Source organism: Amia ocellicauda, chromosome 10, assembly GCF_036373705.1.
Source record: "Amia ocellicauda isolate fAmiCal2 chromosome 10, fAmiCal2.hap1, whole genome shotgun sequence".
In the NCBI taxonomy this organism is placed as follows: domain Eukaryota; kingdom Metazoa; phylum Chordata; class Actinopteri; order Amiiformes; family Amiidae; genus Amia; species Amia ocellicauda.
In genome coordinates, this window is record NC_089859.1 from 43,547,293 (window position 1) to 43,563,703 (window position 16,411).

The 16,411-nt window shown below is 44.8% G+C and overlaps 16 non-coding genes and 19 pseudogenes across 16 annotated transcripts; all 35 read right to left on the reverse strand.

Annotated features, from left to right (window-relative positions):
- Positions 1 to 4,418: 4,418 nt before the first annotated feature.
- On the reverse strand, positions 4,419 to 4,537 carry LOC136761349 (uncharacterized; annotated as a pseudogene).
- A 221-nt stretch (positions 4,538 to 4,758) lies between these two features.
- On the reverse strand, positions 4,759 to 4,877 carry LOC136761798 (uncharacterized; annotated as a pseudogene).
- Positions 4,878 to 5,086: 209 nt separating this feature from the next.
- LOC136760653 (5S ribosomal RNA) lies at positions 5,087 to 5,205 on the reverse strand. The gene has a single exon (XR_010820271.1). It is a non-coding gene; the product is annotated as a 5S ribosomal RNA (ribosomal RNA).
- A 215-nt stretch (positions 5,206 to 5,420) lies between these two features.
- On the reverse strand, positions 5,421 to 5,539 carry LOC136760640 (5S ribosomal RNA). The gene has a single exon (XR_010820259.1). It is a non-coding gene; the product is annotated as a 5S ribosomal RNA (ribosomal RNA).
- A 220-nt stretch (positions 5,540 to 5,759) lies between these two features.
- Positions 5,760 to 5,878, reverse strand: LOC136762578 (5S ribosomal RNA). Its single transcript, XR_010820773.1, has one exon. It is a non-coding gene; the product is annotated as a 5S ribosomal RNA (ribosomal RNA).
- Positions 5,879 to 6,093: 215 nt separating this feature from the next.
- LOC136761301 (uncharacterized) lies at positions 6,094 to 6,212 on the reverse strand (annotated as a pseudogene).
- A 216-nt stretch (positions 6,213 to 6,428) lies between these two features.
- LOC136761957 (uncharacterized) lies at positions 6,429 to 6,547 on the reverse strand (annotated as a pseudogene).
- A 215-nt stretch (positions 6,548 to 6,762) lies between these two features.
- On the reverse strand, positions 6,763 to 6,881 carry LOC136761277 (uncharacterized; annotated as a pseudogene).
- Positions 6,882 to 7,097: 216 nt separating this feature from the next.
- On the reverse strand, positions 7,098 to 7,216 carry LOC136761468 (uncharacterized; annotated as a pseudogene).
- A 220-nt stretch (positions 7,217 to 7,436) lies between these two features.
- LOC136762609 (5S ribosomal RNA) lies at positions 7,437 to 7,555 on the reverse strand. Its single transcript, XR_010820803.1, has one exon. It is a non-coding gene; the product is annotated as a 5S ribosomal RNA (ribosomal RNA).
- Positions 7,556 to 7,778: 223 nt separating this feature from the next.
- Positions 7,779 to 7,897, reverse strand: LOC136762152 (uncharacterized; annotated as a pseudogene).
- A 215-nt stretch (positions 7,898 to 8,112) lies between these two features.
- Positions 8,113 to 8,231, reverse strand: LOC136761692 (uncharacterized; annotated as a pseudogene).
- Positions 8,232 to 8,447: 216 nt separating this feature from the next.
- On the reverse strand, positions 8,448 to 8,566 carry LOC136762408 (5S ribosomal RNA). Its single transcript, XR_010820608.1, has one exon. It is a non-coding gene; the product is annotated as a 5S ribosomal RNA (ribosomal RNA).
- A 210-nt stretch (positions 8,567 to 8,776) lies between these two features.
- Positions 8,777 to 8,895, reverse strand: LOC136762476 (5S ribosomal RNA). Its single transcript, XR_010820674.1, has one exon. It is a non-coding gene; the product is annotated as a 5S ribosomal RNA (ribosomal RNA).
- A 225-nt stretch (positions 8,896 to 9,120) lies between these two features.
- LOC136761609 (uncharacterized) lies at positions 9,121 to 9,239 on the reverse strand (annotated as a pseudogene).
- A 210-nt stretch (positions 9,240 to 9,449) lies between these two features.
- Positions 9,450 to 9,568, reverse strand: LOC136761378 (uncharacterized; annotated as a pseudogene).
- Positions 9,569 to 9,784: 216 nt separating this feature from the next.
- On the reverse strand, positions 9,785 to 9,903 carry LOC136762496 (5S ribosomal RNA). The gene has a single exon (XR_010820693.1). It is a non-coding gene; the product is annotated as a 5S ribosomal RNA (ribosomal RNA).
- Positions 9,904 to 10,128: 225 nt separating this feature from the next.
- LOC136761453 (uncharacterized) lies at positions 10,129 to 10,247 on the reverse strand (annotated as a pseudogene).
- Positions 10,248 to 10,457: 210 nt separating this feature from the next.
- LOC136761379 (uncharacterized) lies at positions 10,458 to 10,576 on the reverse strand (annotated as a pseudogene).
- A 216-nt stretch (positions 10,577 to 10,792) lies between these two features.
- Positions 10,793 to 10,911, reverse strand: LOC136762456 (5S ribosomal RNA). Its single transcript, XR_010820655.1, has one exon. It is a non-coding gene; the product is annotated as a 5S ribosomal RNA (ribosomal RNA).
- Positions 10,912 to 11,127: 216 nt separating this feature from the next.
- On the reverse strand, positions 11,128 to 11,246 carry LOC136762594 (5S ribosomal RNA). Its single transcript, XR_010820788.1, has one exon. It is a non-coding gene; the product is annotated as a 5S ribosomal RNA (ribosomal RNA).
- A 216-nt stretch (positions 11,247 to 11,462) lies between these two features.
- Positions 11,463 to 11,581, reverse strand: LOC136761904 (uncharacterized; annotated as a pseudogene).
- Positions 11,582 to 11,803: 222 nt separating this feature from the next.
- On the reverse strand, positions 11,804 to 11,922 carry LOC136761217 (5S ribosomal RNA). The gene has a single exon (XR_010820334.1). It is a non-coding gene; the product is annotated as a 5S ribosomal RNA (ribosomal RNA).
- A 210-nt stretch (positions 11,923 to 12,132) lies between these two features.
- LOC136761600 (uncharacterized) lies at positions 12,133 to 12,251 on the reverse strand (annotated as a pseudogene).
- Positions 12,252 to 12,461: 210 nt separating this feature from the next.
- Positions 12,462 to 12,580, reverse strand: LOC136761093 (uncharacterized; annotated as a pseudogene).
- A 224-nt stretch (positions 12,581 to 12,804) lies between these two features.
- LOC136761920 (uncharacterized) lies at positions 12,805 to 12,923 on the reverse strand (annotated as a pseudogene).
- Positions 12,924 to 13,134: 211 nt separating this feature from the next.
- LOC136761825 (5S ribosomal RNA) lies at positions 13,135 to 13,253 on the reverse strand. The gene has a single exon (XR_010820397.1). It is a non-coding gene; the product is annotated as a 5S ribosomal RNA (ribosomal RNA).
- Positions 13,254 to 13,470: 217 nt separating this feature from the next.
- Positions 13,471 to 13,589, reverse strand: LOC136762219 (5S ribosomal RNA). Its single transcript, XR_010820446.1, has one exon. It is a non-coding gene; the product is annotated as a 5S ribosomal RNA (ribosomal RNA).
- Positions 13,590 to 14,144: 555 nt separating this feature from the next.
- Positions 14,145 to 14,262, reverse strand: LOC136762665 (5S ribosomal RNA). Its single transcript, XR_010820859.1, has one exon. It is a non-coding gene; the product is annotated as a 5S ribosomal RNA (ribosomal RNA).
- A 219-nt stretch (positions 14,263 to 14,481) lies between these two features.
- Positions 14,482 to 14,600, reverse strand: LOC136761057 (uncharacterized; annotated as a pseudogene).
- A 225-nt stretch (positions 14,601 to 14,825) lies between these two features.
- On the reverse strand, positions 14,826 to 14,944 carry LOC136762593 (5S ribosomal RNA). Its single transcript, XR_010820787.1, has one exon. It is a non-coding gene; the product is annotated as a 5S ribosomal RNA (ribosomal RNA).
- A 224-nt stretch (positions 14,945 to 15,168) lies between these two features.
- LOC136761820 (uncharacterized) lies at positions 15,169 to 15,287 on the reverse strand (annotated as a pseudogene).
- Positions 15,288 to 15,497: 210 nt separating this feature from the next.
- LOC136761460 (uncharacterized) lies at positions 15,498 to 15,617 on the reverse strand (annotated as a pseudogene).
- Positions 15,618 to 15,826: 209 nt separating this feature from the next.
- LOC136762231 (5S ribosomal RNA) lies at positions 15,827 to 15,945 on the reverse strand. The gene has a single exon (XR_010820447.1). It is a non-coding gene; the product is annotated as a 5S ribosomal RNA (ribosomal RNA).
- Positions 15,946 to 16,157: 212 nt separating this feature from the next.
- Positions 16,158 to 16,276, reverse strand: LOC136762369 (5S ribosomal RNA). Its single transcript, XR_010820570.1, has one exon. It is a non-coding gene; the product is annotated as a 5S ribosomal RNA (ribosomal RNA).
- Positions 16,277 to 16,411: the final 135 nt, after the last annotated feature.

Consider the following 16,411-nt stretch of genomic DNA (forward strand, 5'->3'; position numbering starts at 1 on the left):
GAATCATTGTAGCTGCCTCAGTCATGGTCATGCCATGATTTACAACATGCTCTACAACTATTTCTCGGATTTCACTGGACACTATTTGCTGTTGCTGCCGCTGTCTGGTCCGTGGCCTTGTCCTCTACCACGTTCCCCCAACACCTCTCAAATGAGGCCCATGGCTGCCTCTCTGGTGAGGCCTAAGCCCTCCTCTATGACGAGGCCCACGACCACCTCTCAGAAGGGGTGCATGTCCCCTTCCATTCCTTTGACCACCACGTCTTCCTCCTCCCACTGCTTGACCTCTATTGTGACCTGGATGACTTGCCGGCTCCATGTTATCACTGTGTTGCTGGGGTGGATAGCACTCAATTCACTCGATACTCGTACCACAATGTGAAATCAATCATCAATAACCAGTTGGCAGTATTGGAAAAGCAATTACAAGGGCCTGCATACATACAGTAATGTCAAATCTGATGTGGAAGAACAATCATCTTCAACCAGGTTGGAGCGTTAGTTGCAATGCCTTTAATACACGCAGCGTGGAGAGGAACAGTGACTCAAGTAGATCCCAAAGTCGCTCTGCCTTCATTTTAACAGTCAGAGCTTTTATACACAAAAATCAAAGAGCTGGTTATAATCAGAAAGTCATTACTATGTTATCTTAAAAGTTAGCTAAGCAGAATTTATATCATTATAGGACAGAGTTCATAGATCAACACATGGATTAGGGAGCAGGCACTTCAATCATACTGTTTGACATTGTCTCCAAGATTCTCATCGTAAATAACAAACAGAAATCAAACTACCTTCTGGCCTGACCTTCTAGCTTGACCTTATCTTTCTTAAGTATACAAGAGAGAAAAACAGGTATTAGAGAAAGAATTTCTAACTTTCCTTCCACACTGCAAACATGGTGTGGAAAAGTGCTACATGATGATGAATGATGATGAAATATTACATCCATAGATAATGTAGTCCAACTGGTTCATGCTCCTCGTTTATTGATGTCAATGGATCTCATTATCCTGAAACTTTCATGATCGAAACATGGAATATTGTTTGTCAGTTTCCATAAAATTATGCATTAAGAGTAATGCAACAGTCACTTATCATTTTGAGCAGCTGTATCAATTGATAGTTAGATCTTTGTAATGAAATGAATAGACAGTGATCTCAGATGTAATGTGTGAATTGCATTTTGAAATGGTAATACTTTGATGTTAAGTTGTGTCATTTTAGTTCAATGAACAAATGATCTGAGGTTGATGTGTATTGTATCCAAGCAATTGTAAAAAAGTGTTAGAGTTTTGAAAAATGTGCATTTTGATCATCGGGTGTGAGTTTAGTGTCTAGAGTTTTGAAAAATGACATCAAGGTTCTGAAATGAGTGCCAAAGTGATTGTAAAAAAGTGTAATATCAGGGGACAGTGGCTATTAGTGATCTGGCCTTCCGTGGCCTCTGTATTAATGTAACAGGTCACATTGTATGTGTACACTGATACTTGATAGTATAATATAGTACAAGTAAAAAACATACATAGGTATCATAGAAGTATTTTGCAGAAATGATTATGGATAGTTATCAAAATGGAGAGGAAATGCTAAATCCAGTCTCCCCAGGCTGAGCTTCTATTGCTGCACCTGCTGGCCCCACTATATGGATAGAGCCACACCAAGTACAAGAGTCTCCCCATTGCTATTTATATCTCCCTATCCAGTCTTCTTTAAGTGACGATATGCAAATAACGGGGACTATGATTGGCTCCCTGACATTACCCACACTGCGACTGATGCTACCCATTTCACTACCCAACAAAGACCCATAATATGCGTGTGTCTGTCTGTCTGTCTGTCAAAGTATGTGTGTGTGTTTCTGTGTGTGTCTGTGTCTGTCTGTCTGTGTGTGAAAGTGTGTGTGTGTCTGTCTGTCTGTCTGTCATGTAACTTGCACATCTGTGAGGGCACCACTAATGCAGAAAGAGATGTACACATATTGTTTATTTTCCATATATATGTATGTATGTATGTATGCATGTCCAATTGCTTTGACAATACAAATGAATTGAATTGAGAGGGAGAGAGAGAGAGTAAGAGAGAGAGAGAGAGACAGACAGACAGACAGACAGAGAGACACACACACACACACACACACACACACAGAGAGCCAGCCAGCCAGCTCAGCGATGACATGACGAGCCTCTCTCAGCTTACTGCTATGACATCACAGAGCACGTACATTCCGTTTAACAAATCGTTAAACAAAAAAGGTTATAAACACATTGACTACAATACCGGTTAGTAAGACGAAGGTGAGTCTCTCGTTAGTATTATTAGTCAGACATTAAATAACTACGCAGGTTAGTATTTATGTCAGGTAACTTCTCGTTATATATATATCAGTCTCATTTACGTTTAGGTGCCGAGAAAGATCCTATTTGTTACCACAATTTCCCTTAACTGATTATTATTCAATGATTAAGGATAGGCAGGGCCACCAATAATCTAATGTCTATTAACTTGTGTCAATTTCAGACTAAACAGTTAAACAGGAATGAGAAGATATTTCTCGGCGTTGACAGATTTTATTTCTAAAATTATCAACAAAACAGTTTAATGCAACTCACATTTATATTTAAGAAAACTAAATGATATTACACATTCTAGAGTTATGAATCACAGATTAACATTTCTAATTGATTTCTCAAATGTCATGAATCACAAACTCCAAACTGTTAAACTTATGTGAACTTCGTCGCAGAGAGGCCTCTCTGGCTTCGGGCTCAGATAACAGCACACGGCACGAGGTCCGTGTGGTTTGGAACAAAGGCAGTCCGGTTCGGCTTTGTCCAAGAACTTCCACTCAGTCGATGCACCTGGAAGTTGGGGTTTCGGGAATGTAGAGTCGTTTCCAAACAGATTTTCCATTGGTTTGAAGGCTCCAAGGTTGTGCACAAAATCTTCTTTGTAAGCATGGTTCCACCGTAGTTACTTGAAGACGAAGTCTTTGAGGAAAGCAGGGCCCTGTTTGTTCCAAGGGTCAAGTTTCTTAAGACTCAAATAGCTATTTAAGTGACTGACACTTTCGTATTCAGTCGACTTAGTCAATTGTCCAGCTGTAAAACTCCACTGATCAGGTGGGTCTGTGAAGTTATTTATTTAATAAAGTCCTTTAAAATAATTCTTCGCTCAATCTCCTTCTCATAGTTTAACTCTTCTGTTGCCGGCAAAGACTTGGTTGGTTTCTGATTCCGGTTCTGGCAACAGAGCTACAGGTTGAGCTGTGGCAGCGAGTTTCTGGTTCAGGTGAGAGAGAGAGAGAGAGAAAGACTGTCCGCTGTTCCTTATAGTCTGTCAGATCAGTAGGTGATTGGTCCCTGAGTTCTTGAGATTGGATTTCGGTTTCAGCCCCCAGTGTCCTATTGGAGGGAGGCTTTATTTATGACTGATGTCAATCCATGCCATCTTTTGGAAATGCCGGTTGGCCTGGGTTCGTAGCTCTATGTCGGGATTTCGGCTCTCATCCACTTCAAAGAGTTTTTATCACCTACAGGCCCCTTTCTCCAGACATCTCATAGCAGAATTCCAAACTATTTGGCCTCTTCTCGGTGCCATCCTCCCCAAAACTGTCACTTTGATGCAAACCAGTTCCAAGCTGATGAGCTAAGGAAATCTGATAACTTTGGGGGGGGAGAGGTCTTCTTTAGATCAGTGCTTCAGCTCAGAGCCCAAATGCTCTTATCCAAATACACCCAACATAACGCTACATATGTATGTATGTATGTATATATGTGTAGAAGGAAAATTAGAAATTATTTTCTTACACCTGTTTTTCTCTCTTGTATACTTAAGAAAGATACGGTCAAGCTAGAAGGTCAGCCCAGAAGATAGTTTGATTTCTGTTTGTTATTTACGATGAGAACCTTGGAGACATTGTCAAACGGTATGACCTACGTGCCTGTTCCCTAAAACCATGTGTTGACCTATGAACTCTGTTCTATAATGATATATGTTCTGCTTAGTTAGCCTTTAAGATAACATAGTAATGACTTTCTAGCATGTATGGATGTATGTATGTATGTATATATATATATATATATATATATATATATATATATGTATGTATGTCCAATTGCTTTGACAATACAAATGAATTGAATTGAGAGGAAGAGAGAGAGAGAGAGAGAGAGAGAAAGAGAGAGAGAGAGACAGACAGACAGACAGACAGCTCAGCGATGACATCACGAGCCTCTCTCAGCTGACTGCTATGACATCACAGAGCACGTACATTCCGTTGCTTGTCGTCTGTCAACCACTCAGTCACTGCTAGCCAGACTGTCCCTAAGACAAAGTGTACAATACTTCAATTATATCTCCTCCAGACAGATAAAGAGTATTAAGAGCTACGATGAAGATACCCAGGAGACGTAAAAAGCTTGCATCACCTGGTATTTCCTGGAGGTCACCCATCCAAGTACTAACCAGGCCCTGGCCCGTTTAGTTTCCAAGGTCTGACGAGACCGGGCACGTTCAGGACGGTGTGGCCGCAAGCCGAGATGCCTGGCTGCATGATGTCTCTTAAAGGCTGGCGGGTATTGACGGAATTTCCAGCAAAAAATAAAAAATAAAAAAATAAAAAAATGGAGGGAAAAATAACAGTGCAGGAAAGGGTGTTGAAAGTAGCCGGGAACGTGTACAATTCTTCAATTATATCTCCTCCAGACAGAAAGAGAGTATTAAGAGCTACGATGAAGTTACCCAGGAGACGTAAAAAGCTTGCAGCACCTGGTATTTCTAGGAGATCTCCCATCCAAGTACTGACCAGGCCATGCCCCGTTTAGCTTCCGAGATCTGACGAGACGGGGTGCGTCCAGGACGGTGTAGCCGCAAGCCGAGAGGCCTGGCTGCATGATGTCTCTTAAAGGCTGACGGGTGTTGACGGAACTTCCAGCAAATAAAAAAAGAAAAATGGAGGGAAAAATATCAGTTCAGCAAAGGGTGTTGAAAGTAGCCGGGTACGTGTACATTTCTTCAATTATATCTCCTCCAGACAGAAAGAGAGTATTAAGATCTACGATGATGTTACCCAGGAGACGTATAAAGCTTGCAGCACCTGGTATTTCCAGGAGGTCACCCATCCAAGTACTGACCAGGCCCTGCCCTGTATAGCTTCCGAGATCTGATGAGATCGGTCGCGTTCAGGACGGCGTGGCCGCAAGCCGAGACGCCTGGCAGCATGATGTCTCTTAAAGGCGGGCGGGTTTTGACGGACCTTCCAGCAAAAAAAAAAAGAAAAAAGAAAAATGGAGGGAAAAATATCAGTGCAGCAAAGGGTGTTGAAAGTTGCCGGGTACGTGTACATTTCTTCAATTGTATCTTCTCCTGACAGAAAGAGAGTATTAAGAGCTACAATGAAGTTACTCAGGAGACTAAAAAGCTTGCAGCACCAGGTATTTCCAGAAGGTCTCCCATCCAAGTACTGACCAGGTCTTGCCCCGTTTAGCTTCCGAGATCTGATGAGATCGGGCGCGTTCAGGACGGTGTGGCCGCAAACCTAGAGGCCTGGCTGCATGATGTCTCTAAAAGGCTGGCGGGTATTGACGGAACATCCAAGAAATTTTTTTTAAAAAAAAATAGAAAAATGGAGGGAAAAATATCAGTGCAGGAAAGGGTGTTGAATGTAGCCGGGTACGTGTACAATACTTCAATTATATCTCCTCCAGACAGAAAGAGAGTATTAAGAGCTACGATGAAGTTACCCAAGTGACGAAAAAAGCTTGCAGCACCTGGTATTTCCAGGAGGTCACCCATCCAAATACTGACCAGGCCCTGCCCCGTTCAGCTTCTGAGATCTGACGAGATCGGGCGCGTTCAGGACGGTGTGGCCGCAAGCCAAGAGGCCTGGATGTATGAAGTCTCTTAAAGGCTGGCGGGTATTGACGGAAGTTCCAGCAAAAAAAAAAGAAATAAGAAAAATGGAGGGAAAAATATCAGTGCAGCAAAGGGTGTTAAATGTAGCTGGGTACGTGTACAATACTTCAATTATATCTCCTCCAGACAGAAAGCGAGTATGAAGAGCTACGATGAAGTTACCCAAGTGATGTAAAAAGCTTGCAGCACCTGGTATCTCCAGGAGGTCTGCCATCTAAGTACTGACCAGGCCCTGCCCCGTTTAGCTTCCGAGATCTGACGAGATCGTGCGCATTCAGGATGGTGTGGCCACAAGCCGAGATGCCTGGCTGCATGATGTCTCTTAAAGGCTGGAGGATATTGACAGAACTTCCAGCAAAATAAAGAAGAAAAAAGAAAAATGGAGGGAAAAATATCAGTGCAGCAAAGGGAGTTGAAAGTAGCTGGGTACGTGTACAATTCTTCAATTATATCTCCTCCAGACAGAAAGAGAGTATTAAGAGCTATGATGAAGTTACCCAGGAGACGTAAGAAGCTTGCAGCACCTGGTATTTCCAGGAGGTCTCCCATCCAAGTACAGAATAGACACTGCCCCGTTTAGCTTCCGAGATCTGATGAGATTGGGCGCGTTCAGGACGGTGTGGCCGCAAACCAAGAGGCCTGGCTGCATGATGTCTCTTAAAGGCTGGCGGGTATTGACGGAACTGCCAGCAAAAAAAAAAGAAATAAGAAAAATGGAGTGAAAAATTTCAGTGCAGCAAAGGGAGTTGAAAGTAGCCGGGTACGTGTACAATTCTTCAATTATATCTCCTCCAGACAGAAAGAGAGTATTAAGAGCTATGATGAAGTTACCCAGGAGACGTAAGAAGCTTGCAGCACCTGGTATTTCCAGGAGGTTTCCCATCCAAGTACTGATCAGGCCCTGCCCCGTTCAGCTTCCGAGATCTGACGAAATCGGGCACGTTCAGGACGGTGTGGCCGCAAACAAAGAGGCCTGGCTGCATGATGTCTCTTAAAGGCTGGCGGGTATTGATGGAACTTCCAGCAAAAAAAATAAGAAAAAAGAAAAATGGAGAGAAACAAATCAGTGCAGCAAAGGGTTTTGAAAGTAGCCGGGTACGTGTACAATTCTTCAATTATATCTCCTCCAGACAGAAAGAGAGTATAAAGAGCTACGATGAAGTTTCCCAGGAGACGTAAAAATCTTGCAGCACCTGGTATTTCCAGGAGGTCACCCATCGAAGTACTGACCAGGCCCTGCCCCATTTAGCTTCCGAGATCTGACGAGATCGGGCGCGTTCATGACGGTGTGGCCGAAAGCCAAGAGGCCTGGCTGCATGATGTCTCTAAAAGGCTGGCGGGTATTGACGGAACATCCAAGAAAAAAAAATAAAAAAAAAATAGAAAAATGGAGAGAAAAATATCAGTGCAGGAAAGGGTGTTGAAAGTAGCCGGGTACGTGTACAATACTTCAATTATATCTCCTCCAGACAGAAAGAGAGTATTAAGAGCTACGATGAAGTTACCCAAGTGACGATAAAAGCTTGCAGCACCTGGTATTTCCAGGAGGTCACCCATCCAAGTACTGACCAGGCCCTGCCCTGTTCAGCTTCCGAGATCTGACAAGATCGGGCGCGTTCAGGACGGTGTGGCCGCAAGCCGAGAGGCCTGGCTGCATGATGTCTCTTAAAGGCTGGCGGGTATTGACGGAACTTCCAGCAAATAAAAAAAAAAAAAGAAAAAAAGAAAAACGGAGGGAAAAAAATCAGTGCAGCAAAGGGTGTTGACAGTAGCCGGGTACGTGTACAATTCTTCAATTAAATCTCCTCCAGACAGAAAGAGAGTATTAAAAGCTACGACGAAGTTCCCCAGGTGACGAAAAAAGCTTGCAGCGCCTGGAATTTCCAGAAGGTCTCACATTCAAGTAATGACCAGGCCCTGCCCAGTTTAGCTTCCGAGAGCTGACGAGATGGGGCGCGTTCAGGACGGTGTGGCCGCAAGCCAAGAGGCCTTGCTGCATGATGTCTCTTAAAGGCTGGCGGATATTGACGGAACTTCCAGAAAAAAGAAAAAAGACAAAGAAAAATGGAGGGAAAAATATCAGTGCAGCAAAGGGTGTTAAAAGTAGCCGAGTACGTGTACAATACTTCAATTATATCTCCTCCAGACAGAAAGAGTGTATTAAGAGCTAAGATAAAGTTACCCAGGAGACGTAAAAGCTTGCAGCACGAGGTATTTCCAGGAGGTCTCACATTCATGTACTGACCAGGTCCTGCCCCGTTTAGCTTCCGAGATCTGACGAGATCGGGCGCGTTCAGGATGGTGTGGCCGCAAGCCGAGATGCCTGGCTGCATGATGTCTCTTAAAGGCTGGCGGATATTGATGGAACTTCCAGCAAAAAAATAAAATAAAAAGAAAAATAGAGGGAAATATACCAGTGCAGCAAAGGGTGTTGAAAGTAGCCGGGTACGTGTACAATTCTTCAATTATATCTCCTGGAGACAGAAAAAGAGAATTAAGAGCTACGATGAAGTTACCCAGGAGACGTAAAAGGCTTGCAGCACCTGGTATTTCTCGGAGGTCTCCCATCCAAGTACTGACCAGGCCCTGCCCCGTTTAGCTTCCGAGATCTGACGAGATCGGGCGCGTTCAGGATGGTGTGGCCGCAAGCCGAGATGCCTGGCTGCATGATGTCTCTTAAAGGCTGGCGGGTATTGACGGAACTGCCAGCAAAAAAAAAAAAGAAAAATAGAGGGAAATATACCAGTGCAGCAAAGGGTGTTGAAAGTAGCCGGGTACGTGTACAATTCTTCAATTATATCTCCTGGAGACAGAAAGAGAGTATTAAGAGCTACGATGAAGTTACCCAGGAGACGTAAAAAGTTTGCAGCACCTGGTATTTCTAGGAGGTCTCCCATCCAAGTACTGACCAGGCCCTGCCCCGTTTAGCTTCCGAGATCTGACGAGATCGGGCGCATTCAGGACGGTGTGGCCGCAAGCCGAGAGGCCTGGCTACATGATGTCTCTTAATGGCTGGCGGGTATTGACGGAACTTCCAGCAAAAAAAAAAAAAAAAAAAAAAGAAAAAGAAAAATGGAGGGAAAAATATCAGTGCAGTAATGGGTTTTGAAAGTAGCCGGGTACGTGTACAATACTTCAATTATATCTCCTCCAGACAGATAGAGAGTATTAAGAGCTACGATAAAGTTACCCAGGAGAAGTAAAAGCTTGCAGCACCAGGTATTTCCAGGAGGTCTCACATTCATGTACTGACCATGTCCTGCCCCGTTTAGCTTCCGAGATCTGACGAGATCGGGCGCGTTCAGGATGGTGTGGCCGCAAGCCAAGATGCCTGGCTGCATGATGTCTCTTAAAGGCTGGCGGGTATTGACGGAACTGCCAGCAAAAAAAAAAAAGAAAAATAGAGGGAAATATACCAGTGCAGCACAGGGTGTTGAAAGTAGCCGGGTACGTGTACAATTCTTCAATTATATCTCCTGGAGAAAGAAAGAGAGTATTAAGAGCTACGATGAAGTTACCCAGGAGACGTAAAAAGCTTGCAGCACCTGGTATTTCCAGGAGGTCACACATCCAAGTACTGACCAGGCCCTGCCCCGTTTAGCTTCCGAAATCTGATATGATCGGGCGCGTTCAGGACGGTGTGACTACAAGCCAAGAGGCCTGGCTGCATGATGTCTCTTAAAGGCTGGCGGATATTGACGGAACTTCCAGCAAAAAAATAAAATAAAAAGAAAAATGGAGGGAAAAATATCAGTGCAGCAAAGGCTGTTGAAAGTAGCCTAGTACGTGTACAATTCTTCAATTATATCTCCTCCAGACAGAAAGAGAGTATTAAGAGCTACGATGAAGTTACCCAGGAGACGTAAAAAGCTTGCAGCACCTGGTATTTCTAGGAGGTCTCCCATCCAAGTACTGACCAGGCCCTGCCCCGTTTAGCTTCCGAAATCTGACGAGATCGGGCGCATTCAGGACGGTGTGGCCGCAAGCCGAGAAGCCTGGCTACATGATGTCTCTTAATGGCTGGCGGGTATTGACGGAACTTCCAGCAAAAAAAAAAAAAAAAAAAAAAGAAAAAGAAAAATGGAGGGAAAAATATCAGTCCAGTAATGGGTTTTGAAAGTAGCCGGGTACGTGTACAATACTTCAATTATATCTCCTCCAGACAGATAGAGAGTATTAAGAGCTACGATAAAGTTACCCAGGAGACGTAAAAGCTTGCAGCACCAGGTATTTCCAGGAGGTCTCACATTCATGTACTGACCAGGTCCTGCCCCGTTTAGCTTCCGAGATCTGACGAGATCAGGCGCGTTCAGGATGGTGTGGCCGCAAGCCGAGATGCCTGGCTGCATGATGTCTCTTAAAGGCTGGCGGGTATTGACGGAACTGCCAGCAAAAAAAAAAAAGAAAAATAGAGGGAAATATACCAGTGCAGCACAGGGTGTTGAAAGTAGCCGGGTACGTGTACAATTCTTCAATTATATCTCCTGGAGAAAGAAAGAGAGTATTAAGAGCTACGATGAAGTTACCCAGGAGAAGTAAAAAGCTTGCAGCACCTGGTATTTCCAGGAGGTCACACATCCAAGTACTGACCAGGCCCTGCCCCGTTTAGCTTCCGAAATCTGATATGATCGGGCGCGTTCAGGACGGTGTGACTACAAGCCAAGAGGCCTGGCTGCATGATGTCTCTTAAAGGCTGGCGGATATTGACGGAACTTCCAGCAAAAAAATAAAATAAAAAGAAAAATGGAGGGAAAAATATCAGTGCAGCAAAGGGTGTTGAAAGTAGCCTAGTACGTGTACAATTCTTCAATTATATCTCCTGGAGACAGAAAGAGAGTATTAAGAGCTACGATGAAGTTACCCAGGAGACGTAAAAGGCTTGCAGCACCTGGTATTTCTAGGAGGTCTCCCATCCAAGTACTGACCAGGCCCTGCCCCGTTTAGCTTCCGAGATCTGACGAGATCGGGCGCAATCAGGTCGGTGTGGCCGCAAGCCGAGAGGCCTGGCTGCATGATGTCTCTTAAAGGTTGGCGGGTATTGACGGAACTTCCAGCAAAAAAAAAAAAAAAAAAGAAAAATGGATGGAAAAATATCAGTGCAGCAAAGGGTGTTGACAGTAGCTGGGTACGTGTACAATACTTCAAATATATCTCCTCCAGACAGATAGAGAGTATTAAGAGCTACGATGAAGTTACCCAGGAGACGTAAAAGGCTTGCAGCACCTGGTATTTCTAGGAGGTCTCCCATCCAAGTACTGACCAGGCCCTGCCCCGTTTAGCTTCCGAGATCTGACGAGATCGGGCGCATTCAGGACGGTGTGGCCGCAAGCCGAGAGGCCTGGCTGCATTATGTCTCTTAAAGGTTGGCGGGTATTGACGGAACTTCCAGCAGAAAAAAAAAAAAAAAAAGAAAAATGGATGGAAAAATATCAGTGCAGCAAAGGGTGTTGACAGTAGCTGGGTACGTGTACAATTCTTCAATTATATCTCCTCCAGACAGATAGAGAGTATTAAGAGCTACGATAAAGTTACCCAGGAGACGTAAAAGCTTGCAGCACCAGGTATTTCCAGGAGGTCTCACATTCATGTACCGACCAGGTCCTGCCCCGTTTAGCTTCCAAGATCTGACGAGATCGGGCGAGTTCAGGATGGTGTGGCCGCAAGCCGAGATGCCTGGCTGCATGATGTCTCTTAAAGGTTGGCGGGTATTGACAGAACTTCAAGCAAAAAAAAAAAAAAAAAAAAAAAAAAAAAATGGATGGAAAAATATCAGTGCAGCAAAGGGTGTTGACAGTAGCTGGGTACGTGTACAATACTTAAATTATATCTCCTCCGGACAGATAGAGAGTATTAAGAGCTACGATGAAGTTACCCAGGAGACGTAAAAAGCTTGCAGCACCTGGTATTTCTAGGAGGTCTCCCATCCAAGTACTGACCAGGCCCTGCCCCGTTTAGCTTCCGAGATCTGACGAGATCGGGCGCGTTCAGGATGGTGTGGCCGCAAGCCAAGATGCCTGGCTGCATGATGTCTCTTAAAGGCTGGCGGGTATTGACGGAACTGCCAGCAAAAAAAAAAAAGAAAAATAGAGGGAAAAATACCAGTGCAGCAAAGGGTGTTGAAAGTAGCCGGGTACGTGTACAATTCTTCAATTATATCTTCTCCAGACAGAAAGAGAGTATTAAGAGCTACGATGAAGTTCCCCAGGAGACGTAAAAAGCTGGCAGCACCTGGTATTTCCAGGAGGTCTCACATTTAAGTACTGACCAGGTCCTGCCCCGTTTAGCTTCCGAGATCTGACAAGATCGGGCGCGTTCAGGACGGTGTGGCCGCAAGCCGAGATGTCTGGCTGCATGATGTCTCTTAAAGGCTGACGGGTATTGACGGAACTGCCAGCAAAAAAAAAAAAGAAAAATATAGGGAAATATACCAGTGCAGCAAAGGGTGTTGAAAGTAGCCGGGTACGTGTACAATTCTTCAATTATATCTCCTGGAGACAGAAAGAGAGTATTAAGAGCTACGATGAAGTTACCCAGGAGACGTAAAAAGCTTGCAGCACCTGGTATTTCTAGGAGGTCTCCCATCCAAGTACTGACCAGGCCCTGCACCGTTTAGCTTCCGAGATCTGACGAGATCGGGCGCATTCAGGACGGTGTGTCCACAAGCCGAAAGCCCTGGCTGCATGATGTCTCTTAAAGGTTGGCGGGTATTGACGGAACTTCCAGCAAAAAAAGAAAAGAAAAAAAGAAAAAAGAAAAATGGATGGAAAAATATCAGTGCAGCAAAGGGTGTTGACAGTAGCCGGGTACGTGTACAATACTTCAATTATATCTCCTCCAGACAGAGAGAGAGTATTAAGAGCTACGATAAAGTTACCCAGGAGACGTAAAAGCTTGCAGCACTAGGTATTTCCAGGAGGTCTCACTATCATGTACTGACCAGGTCCTGCCCCGTTTAGCTTCCGAGATCTGACGAGATCGGGCGCGTTCAGGATGGTGTGGCCGCAAGCCGAGATGCCTGGCTGCATGATGTCTCTTAAAGGCTGGCGGGTATTGACAGAACTGCCAGCAAAAAAAAAAAAAGAAAAATAGAGGGAAATATACCAGTGCAGCAAAGGGTGTTGAAAGTAGCCGGGTACGTGTACAATTCTTCAATTATATCTCCTGGAGACAGAAAGAGAGTATTAAGAGCTACGATGAAGTTACCCAGGAGACGTAAAAAGCTTGCAGCACCTGGTATTTCTAGGAGGTCTCCCATCCAAGTACTGACCAGGCCCTGCCCCGTTTAGCTTCCGAGATCTGACGAGATCGGGCGCATTCGGGACGGTGTGGCCGCAAGCCAAGAGGCCTGGCTACATGATGTCTCTTAAAGGTTGGCGGGTATTGACGGAACTTCCAGCAAAAAAAAAAAAAAAAAAAGAAAAATGGATGGAAAAATATCAGTGCAGCAAATGGTGTTGACAGTAGCTGGGTACGTGTACAATACTTCAATTATATCTCCTCCAGACAGATAGAGAGTATTAAGAGTTACGATGAAGTTACCCAGGAGACGTAAAAAGCTTGCAGCACCTGGTATTTCTAGGAGGTCTCCCATCCAAGTACTGACCAGGCCCTGCCCCGTTTAGCTTCCGAGATCTGACGAGATCGGGCGCATTCAGGACGGTGTGGCCACAAGCCGAAAGGCCTGGCTGCATGATGTCTCTTAAAGGTTGGCGGGTATTGACGGAACTTCCAGCAAAAAAAAAAAAAAAAAAAAATAGAAAAATGGAGGGAAAAATATCAGTGCAGGAAAGGGTGTTGAAAGTAGCCGGGTACGTGTACAATTCTTCAATTATATCTCCTGCAGACTGAAAGAGAGTATTAAGAGCTACGATAAAGTTACCCAGGAGACGTAAAAGTTTGCAGCACCTGGTATTTCCAGGAGGTCTCACATTCAAGTACTGACCAGGTCCTGCCCCGTTTAGCTTCCGAGATCTGACGATATCATGCGCATTCAGGACGGTGTGGCCGAAAGCCGAGAGGCACGGCTGCATGATGTCTCTTTAAGGTTGGCGGGTATTGACGGAACTTACAGCAAAAAAAAAAAGAAAAAAGAAAAATGGAGGGAAAAATATCAGTGCAGCAAAGGGTTTTGAAAGTAGCCGGGTACGTGTACAATTCTTCAATAATATCTCCTACAGACTGAAAGAGAGTATTAAGAGCTATGATGAAGTTACCCAGGAGACGTAAAAAGCTTGCAGCACCTGGTATTTCCAGGAGGTCACCCATCCAAGTACTGACCAGGCCCTGCCCCGTTAGCTTCCGAAATCTGATGAGATCGGGAGCGTTCAGGATGGTGTGGCCGCAAGCCGAGATGCCTGGCTGCATGATGTCTCTTAAAGGCTGGCGGGTATTGACGGAACTGCCAGCAAAAAAAAAAAAAAAAAAAAAGAAAAATGGAGGGAAAAATATCAGTGCAGGAAAAGGTGTTCAAAGTAGCCGGGTACGTGTACAATTCTTCAATTATATCTCCTGGAGACAGAAAGAGAGTATTAAGAGCTACGATGAAGTTACCCAGGAGACGTAAAAAGCTTGCAGCACCTGGTATTTCTAGGAGGTCTCCCATCCAAGTACTGACCAGGCCCTGCCCCGTTTAGCTTCCGAGATCTGACGAGATCGGGCGCATTCAGGACTGTGTGGCCACAAGTCAAAAGGCTTGGATGCATGATGTCTCTTAAAGGTTGGCGGGTATTGACGGAACTTCCAGCAAAAAAAAAAAAAAAAAAAAAAAAAAAAGAAAAATGGATGGAAAAATATCAGTGCAGCAAAGGGTATTGACAGTAGCTGGGTACGTGTACAATTCTTCAATTATATCTCCTCCAGACAGAAAGAGAGAATTAAGAGCTATGATAAAGTTACCCAGGAGTCGTAAAAGCTTGCAGCACCAGGTATTTCCAGGAGGTCTCCCATCCAAGTACTGACCAGGTCCTGCCCCGTTTAGCTTCCGAGATCTTACGAGATCGGGCACGTTCAGGACGGTGTGGCCGCAAGCCAAGAGGCCTGGCTGCATGATGTCTCTTAAAGGTTGGCGGGTATTGACGGAACTTCCAGCAAAAAAAAAAAACAAAAAAAGAAAAAAGAAAAATGGATGGAAAAATATCAGTGCAGCAAAGGGTGTTGACAGTAGCTGGATACGTGTACAATACTTCAATTATATCTCCTCCAGACAGAGAGAGATTATTAAGAGCTACGATAAAGTTACCCAGGAGACGTAAAAGCTTGCAGCACTAGGTATTTCCAGGAGGTCTCACTTTCATGTACTGACCAGGTCCTGCCCCGTTTAGCTTCCGAGATCTGACGAGATCGGGCGCGTTCAGGATGGTGTGGCCGCAAGCCGAGATGCCTGGCTGCATGATGTCTCTTAAAGGCTGGCGGGTATTGACGGAACTGCCAGCAAAAAAAAAAAAGAAAAATAGAGGGAAATATACCAGTGCAGCAAAGGGTGTTGAAAGTAGCCGGGTACGTGTACAATTCTTCAATTATATCTCCTGGAGACAGAAAGAGAGTATTAAGAGCTACGATGAAGTTACCCAGGAGACGTAAAAAGCTTGCTGCACCTGGTATTTCTAGGAGGTCTCCCATCCAAGTACTGACCAGGCCCTGCCCCGTTTAGCTTCCCGAGATCTGACAAGATCGGGCGCGTTCAGGATGGTGTGGCCGCAAGCCGAGATGCCTGGCTGCATGATGTCTCTTAAAGGCTGGCGGGTATTGACGGAACTGCCAGCAAAAAAAAAAAGAAAAATAGAGGGAAATATACCAGTGCAGCAAAGGGTGTTGAAAGTAGCCGGGTACGTGTACAATTCTTCAATTATATCTCCTGGAGACAGAAAGAGAGTATTAAGAGCTACGATGAAGTTACCCAGGAGACGTAAAAAGCTTGCAGCACCTGGTATTTCTAGGAGGTCTCCCATCCAAGTACTGACCAGGCCCTGCCCCGTTTAGCTTCCGAGATCTGACGAGATCGGGCGCATTCAGGACGGTGTGGCCACAAGCCGAAAGGCCTGGCTGCATGATGTCTCTTAAAGGTTGGCGGGTATTGACGGAATTTCCAGCAAAAAAAAAAAAAAAGAAAAATGGATGGAAAAATATCAGTGCAGCAAAGGGTATTGACAGTAGCTGGGTACGTGTACAATTCTTCAATTATATCTCCTCCAGACAGAAAGAGAGAATTAAGAGTTACGATAAAGTTACCCAGGAGACGTAAAAGCTTGCAGCACCAGGTATTTCCAGGAGGTCTCCCATCCAAGTACTGACCAGGCCCTGCCCCGTTTAGCTTCCGAGATCTTACGAGATCGGGCACGTTCAGGACGGTGTGGCCGCAAGCCAAGAGGCCTGGCTGCATGATGTCTCTTAAAGGTTGGCGGGTATTGACGGAACTTCCAGCAAAAAAAAAAAAAAAAAAAAAAAAAAGAAAAATGGATGGAAAAATATCAGTGCAGCAAAGGGTGTTGACAGTAGC